The 6,702-nt window shown below is 37.1% G+C and overlaps 1 long non-coding RNA gene across 3 annotated transcripts in view; it reads left to right on the top strand.

The window, feature by feature from the left end:
• Positions 1-6: 6 nt before the first annotated feature.
• Positions 7-6,702, top strand: part of LOC111831160 — a 7,644-nt gene continuing 948 nt past the window's right edge. Inside the window, exons 1-3 of one of the 3 annotated variants that reach the window (XR_002834382.1) lie at positions 7-190; positions 317-401; positions 6,499-6,661. This is a non-coding gene — a long non-coding RNA (uncharacterized LOC111831160). Of the gene's footprint in view, positions 402-6,498; positions 6,662-6,702 lie in introns of all 3 variants that reach the window. The other 2 variants (XR_002834383.1, XR_002834381.1) reach the window with 2 other exon arrangements.

The raw sequence follows: 6,702 nt of genomic DNA, 5'->3' as shown, positions 1-6,702 counted from the left end.
ATTTGAGGCCTCATGTAATTGTAGATTGTTAATATATTTGGCTCACTGTTGTGTATCACTTCATAAACTTGAAACTGATTATTGAATCTGTTGTTTTGATTTAATACTTTTCAGTTTACAGTTTGGTACTCACTTGTGTTTGCGAGAGTCGAATTTGTAGAATATATCTGATCATATGCAGAATTATAAGGTCAACAATATTATGTAATTCAGTATATATAAATATCTGGTTGTAAACTTTTGTTTTCTCTTTAGTTTATATGTGGAAATGTGAAAGTTCTGAGAGTCTTGGATTAATCTTGCATTGTAGCTGCAGAGAAACATATTGCTGACATCTCTATATGGAACCTGTATAGTTTAATGGCACCTATACATGGAACGTCAGACATTGTCCAGCTGAGGTTAGATTTTTTAAAACTCATAGCTTAGTTTCGTTTGATTAGTTTGTTTGGTGTTTGTGTTTATTTGGTTGTTTTCGTCAATACTTGATAATAGTAGGAAGGAAAGATGAATCTCAGTTGAGTTGTTTAACCAAAATGAAAATCGGTTTAAGTGTTCATGTAATACTAAAATGACACTATACTAATTCTAATTTATTGAGAATATGAAGTGGAAGTAATGAAACTGTTGAATCAGAATTGAACTTTCTTGTTCATCGGTTAGCTTCAAATGTGTCCTCTGTTGATATTTAACCTGAACCTGGAAAAGAATTTGAAAGAGCTGGTTTCAATCCGTGTGTAAAAATGTATCTGTATTTAGCTATGCAAGATATAATTAACTTAAAATACAAAGTATAAGAAATATAACGTTAAACCTTGTTGCTCCCAAACGGTCTGACTCGATGTTAGTCAGTTAATGTTTTCAAAGACTTCTTTGAAAACAACATTTGTTGTTTGCTTTTGAATCTTTCCCTCTTTGTCTAGAATGATTATTTTTAAGCCTTTCTTCGATGTAACCCTAGACAATGCAACATAAAGCTGGCCATGAGAGAAAACAGGTTTAGGCAAGTAGAGACCTACGCGTTCTAGAGATTGTCCCTGACTCTTGTTGATGGTCATAGCAAATGCAACCGATAGGGGAAACTGTCTTCTACGCATTTTGAATGGCAGCTTTGTATCAGAAGGTGTTAGGTTGATGTTGGGGATTAAAACAATCTCACCACTTCTGTCGCCTGTTATCACTCTAGCTTGCACAACATGATTAGCCAGCTGAGTAATTTGTAGCCTTGTCCCGTTGCATAGCCCACCTTTAGGGTCAATGTTCCTTAGCAACATAACTGGTGCTCCAATTTTCAAACGCAAGGCATGGTGTGGCATTCCGGATAGCTTGATAGAATTTAAAAAATCTGGAGTGATGACGGGATTCTTTAATGCGTCTGAATCTGTTGGATCTATGCTATCTGCACTTAGATATACCCTTTCTTCACCTTCAACCAAAAAAATATAAAGTTTTTTAGTAAAGTAGGGTCAAATCGAACTCTTGTAATATACGTAAGTAAAACTGTAAGCAAATTGTAATAGTAGACTTACTGTTCAAATGCTCCAGCATGTAGTGGTTAATTGTGTTCACATCCTCATTCTTTGGTGCTAAAATAGCTCTTTGTTGGAAAAACTTTGATTCGTTTATTTCGTGCAGCTTAGTAGGATCTCCATAAACTTCTCTAGTAATAGCTTCAATAGGATTATCTGCATTTGTTATCAACAAATCTTCTGGGATATCGATAAGTGCCTCACCATCATTTGGCTCATTAATCCTACCATCACCAACTGCTAATAACCAATCTGAAAACTGTTGGATATGTGTAGCTTCATCTTCACTTAAGTTGCCAGATAGGAGGCGCATATTTTTCGTTAATCTTAGCACTTTACAATGATCCCAAAGGTAAGAGGCATTTAGTGCTGACATGAAAATCTCTGCCCTTCCTGCGCCAATTATAACTGGTAGAACCTGCCTGAAATCACCACCAAACACCACAACCTTACCACCAAACACCTTGTTGTTTGTGTTTCTGATAATGTCTGAGAAGCTCTTATCTAAAGCTTCGAAACAAAACTTGCTCATCATTGGGGCTTCGTCCCAGACAATCAGAGAGGCTTCTCTTATCAGATTTGCTAAATCTGACTTAGGTTTGATTTTGCATAGAGCAAATTCGTCAGGATTCAATGGAATTGAAAACCGAGAGTGTGCTGTCCTTCCTCCTTCTAACAACAATGATGCTATACCACTGGACGCGACATTTAAAACTATCTGTCCTCTAGATCTAATAGCAGCTGCAAGAGTTTTCCATAAAAATGTTTTCCTTGTTCCTCCAAATCCATAAACAAAGAAAACACCACCTAAATCCTTGAAAACAGCACTTGTGATTTCCTCGTATATACCTCTCTGCTCAGTAGTAAGCTTTGCAACCCATTCAGTATGTTTCTCTTCCAACTCGTCCCTATTATATCTCATCTCGTCAACAATTAATCTATTGGAATTGTCAATACCTTCTCTTGATGGCTGTGGGAAATTATCAATGCCCTGGAGAGTTCCACCATTAAACAACATAATTTTTTCTATTTCCTGAAGAGTGTAATTCTTCATCTCAGCCTCTGTTAGTGTAAGATCTGCATATTACATTTACAACGCCATTAATGATATTAAATAGTTAATTGCCAAGCTAAATCTCGATTTAAACTAAATAGACATTGAAAGAGGGTACAATATTCTTATTACCTGGGTTATTGAAGTCTTCTTGCTTTTTTTTCTCAATATCCTGGCTTAAAAGTTGCCACGTCTCTGCCCATACTTGCTCCGGTCTAGATAGTGAATCAGATAAAATCATCATAGCAAAAAAATTACGCAGATAGTCTCCAAAACAAAACTGGGACGCCTCGACCAGACTGTCTATAAACACTTGATCATCATCTAGAATTCCACGTGCAAAACAGGCATCTTTGTAAGTTTCGTATACTACACCATCATACGTTTTGATATCGTCAAATGTTGTTGGACCTCTAACAATATTAAGCAGCACACGAAGATAGTATTCATCTTCCATTTTCCTTGGAACGTAGTTTATACGACCAATTGAAAAACCTCTTGATCTCTTACAGAACTTTTTATTGTTTCCATCCCAAGTAAAATATGCTGGTATCTCAGCATACAGTAGATCTCTTGCACGTTTCCCTTTCTTGCCAACTGCATTATTCCTATTCAACGTTAGCCAAGCCATAAACATAGAATCTTGGTTGGCAATACGGTCGAGGACATCGTCAATATGTGCTTCTGAATCAAAATACGCAGGTTGCTTCCCTTCGAGATGAAAAGATAATCTCTGAACTGGTGTAGATCTATGTTGCAAAGGAAACTTAAAAATCCTCCAAATTGCCTCTGATGCTGATACATATCTAAAAATTTGCCAAACAAATTCCAGTTATTCACATTAGACTCCGCACACAATCAAAAAGATTTGATGACTATAGTTTAAGATTATTACCTGCAATCGAACCAGTCTTTAATTTCGTTCTTTTTTTTCTCAGTTGGACTTGATTCCTGCCCTGTAGTTGCACTTGAATCACTTGTGGCCTGATTAGCGGGTTCAACTATAAATGTGACACGATCTGGTCCTTTGTTTATATACTTAAATAAGTATTTTATACTCCCATTCTGATTGCACCATTCAACGTTGATATGAGCCTGATATCGGAGTGAAAGCTTCTTATTGTATGGAACCACATACCTGTTGTCACATTTAAAGCCACCCTTCTCAACATAATCAGCTGTTTCCCTTCTTCTATAGATAGGGTAACCGTCACTTCCAACCTTAGTGATCTCTTGGAATTTTTTAGGATAATGCTTCGAGCATGATCCATCAACCATACACGGAGAATTAGGATTTGCTGCACCACATGGACCGTGTATCATAGAGTTTTTGATAACTTCATATAGTTCTGGTTCCTTTTCTTTATCTGGAATCTCAGCAGAAATCATCTTGTCGATGTCGTCTGCTGTTGGGAGCTTACTCTTAGCATCCATAAAGAGCAAAATGTGAGCATGTGGTAACCCTCTTTTCTGAAATTCAACGGTATACATAGCTGCAAAACATTTATGGAAAAACCACCCGAAAATTAGTCTTATTAGTTGAAATATTAGACGCTTACATTTAAATAAAAGAGATCACGTACATGCTACTGCCTTCCCAAGCATTTTCCTTTCTGTCAGGTCTCTCATTAGAGAGTCCAACTTTATCTTGAATATCCTAGCAACAATATCTGGTCTGTCCTCAGCTGTTAACCCTCGGGTTTGGCAATATCTCGTTATCTCTGGCCATTTAGGGTTACATGTGAATGTGATAAATAGGTCTGGGAATCCGTAATGCTTACAGATTGCCATTGCGTCATAGTAAATTTGAACCATATACCGAGGACCACCCGTGAAAGAAGTAGGAATCAGTAATTGGTTACCTTCTTCACCCAATGAGGTTGTTCCTGATTCAGCTGCTTTTTTGATGGAGTCAAAATTCTCACACCGAAGCTTTGACTGGTTAAATTTGATGTACGATAGCCGGTTTGATTCTATTGTGGTGTAAGCATCACACAAAAACTGCTGAAACAACCTCTTTGAACGCAAAAGTGTATGACACTCGTTTTCCCTCTCTTGTAACCGGAATGCAAACCATTGTCTCATGCTGATGCATTTCTTCTTATTCTTCCTTGATTTTGCTGGAATATTGCATTTTTCTATCCCAGGTCTATAGCCATCTTCACCATAGCAGAAAATTAGAGGATATTGTAGTGCTAAGTAAGATATATGAATTTGGCTTATCCTCTGTAAATGACCAGTACTCTTTTCTTGGATAACTATGTCACGGTCAGGCATTTGTTTGATGAAATCTCCTGGAATTAAAGCAGCTACTTCTGATGAAGTAGGTATACTATATGTCCTTCCATCTACACCCTTGCGATCTGCGACAATACGCATGTGGAAAGGTTCATCATTGTTAGATTCAAACCTCTCTCTCGCGGACCTGAACGTCTGGACATAAGGATTATGGTCGTTAAGCATTTCTATCAGTGCTTCAATGACTTCCTTTTTTAGCTGTTTTCTGGCTGAAGTTGGTGCAACATTTTTACCCTTGCTACACAAAGTTTATACAATTATCAGATTAGTTAGTGAGATTACATGAGAATCTGTTATTGAGTTAAATATCGAAATGGTATAGTAGCTTTATTACCTGATGACCGTAGCTCGATTATCGACTTCGTTCTGAGTATCCACAATATATAATTGAGAATATTTAGCATAATCTCCCGCTTCAGGCTTTAAACTACCAATCAAGTGATAGTTTCCTCCTTGCAAGCGAAATGCTGTAGGTCCTTTGCCTTTTGCTACAGATTTGTCAACTTTCCCCCCTAGTGATGTCATTGCAAAAATCATATTAAAGATTCGCAAATTATCTCTAAAATGTTTGCTGAGAGCATCATCACCACTTAGAAGCTTCTTTATTAACTCTGGAGACTCTTTAAGAAAGGGCAATTTAACTTGTCCTTGTCCACAACATAGTGTGAACGTTGGCTCCTCCTGGTTGCGTCTCTTGCGAATACGCTCATCATACCACATCAAAGCACCACAATGTTTACATTTGTATGTAGCATCTCCATGATCAAGATAAGCTGTGGAATCAAGTTAAAATTAGTATCTAATTTATCTAGATGGGTTATATATAGTATAACCCAGCACGTGTATGTCATAATGATAAAAATTTGTAAACCTTTTTGGTTTGAGTTGCTTGCAGCCGTGGTTGCATTTTTATTGAGTCTTGGTCTGCCTCTTTTTTTTTTAAGTGGAGCAGTTTCAGTGCTGGCAGCTTTGTGTGTCGTTTTGTCCGCTATTTTACCAAGTAAGGCCATGAATCTGACATGGTCTTGTGCTGTAATACATTCTTGTGTTATAACCTTCTCTTGGACAGTATCAGAACCTCTGATTGCAATTTCAGGTTGAACTGAAATGTTAACTTCAGCCGTGTCATCTTCAGTTTCATATTCTGATTGACTAAGATAGTAATCTTGTTCGACCTCTGATTCACTTTCATTGAATATATTGTTGTCAATATCTTTGTAACTTTCCTCAGATTATGTGCTACTGTCATTGAGGTCATCTCTTAATCCTGGACCTATTTATTCAATACGTTTTACAAAATTAGCATGATTGTTAAGACATTTGTACTTAATTAGTATTAAAATTGAAGTGCATGAATCAAGTAAAATCTTACCTTGGCAATCAGTAGAGACAGATGCAGTTTCAAAAGCTTCAGACAGATTTTTCCTAGGCAACTTGTTAGCTTTGCTAAGGTTTACCCGTGTATTGACATTGGTAAGACACGATCTCCCCAAGCCTCTCCGATTTGCTGCAGATTGAATGACCATGTCTGTATGTTATATATTGAGCGGGCATGAAGTTTGTTTTAATACCACTTCTCAAATTAGTAAAACTCACCCTCACTTTCATTCAATACAGGTGTGTTGTATTTGGCAGACAGTGTAGCTATGGTATCAACGGGAGTAGCTTGGTGTTCTATATTGGTTATGTTTTGAAGCACAGGAGTGACAAAATTGTTGGTATTTAAGCTACCATGATTGTCGAATGAAGACGTGGATAAGTTTGAGCCTGAAACTGGGAAGTAAAAGATTGTTTTCAGTTTGAAATAAGCGTTTCATATAC

The sequence above is a fragment of the Capsella rubella genome, unplaced genomic scaffold (assembly GCF_000375325.1).
Source record: "Capsella rubella cultivar Monte Gargano unplaced genomic scaffold, Caprub1_0 scaffold_4, whole genome shotgun sequence".
NCBI lineage: Eukaryota > Viridiplantae > Streptophyta > Magnoliopsida > Brassicales > Brassicaceae > Capsella > Capsella rubella.
Note: the sequence above shows the minus strand (reverse complement) of the source record. Positions and strands in the feature narration are given on the sequence as shown.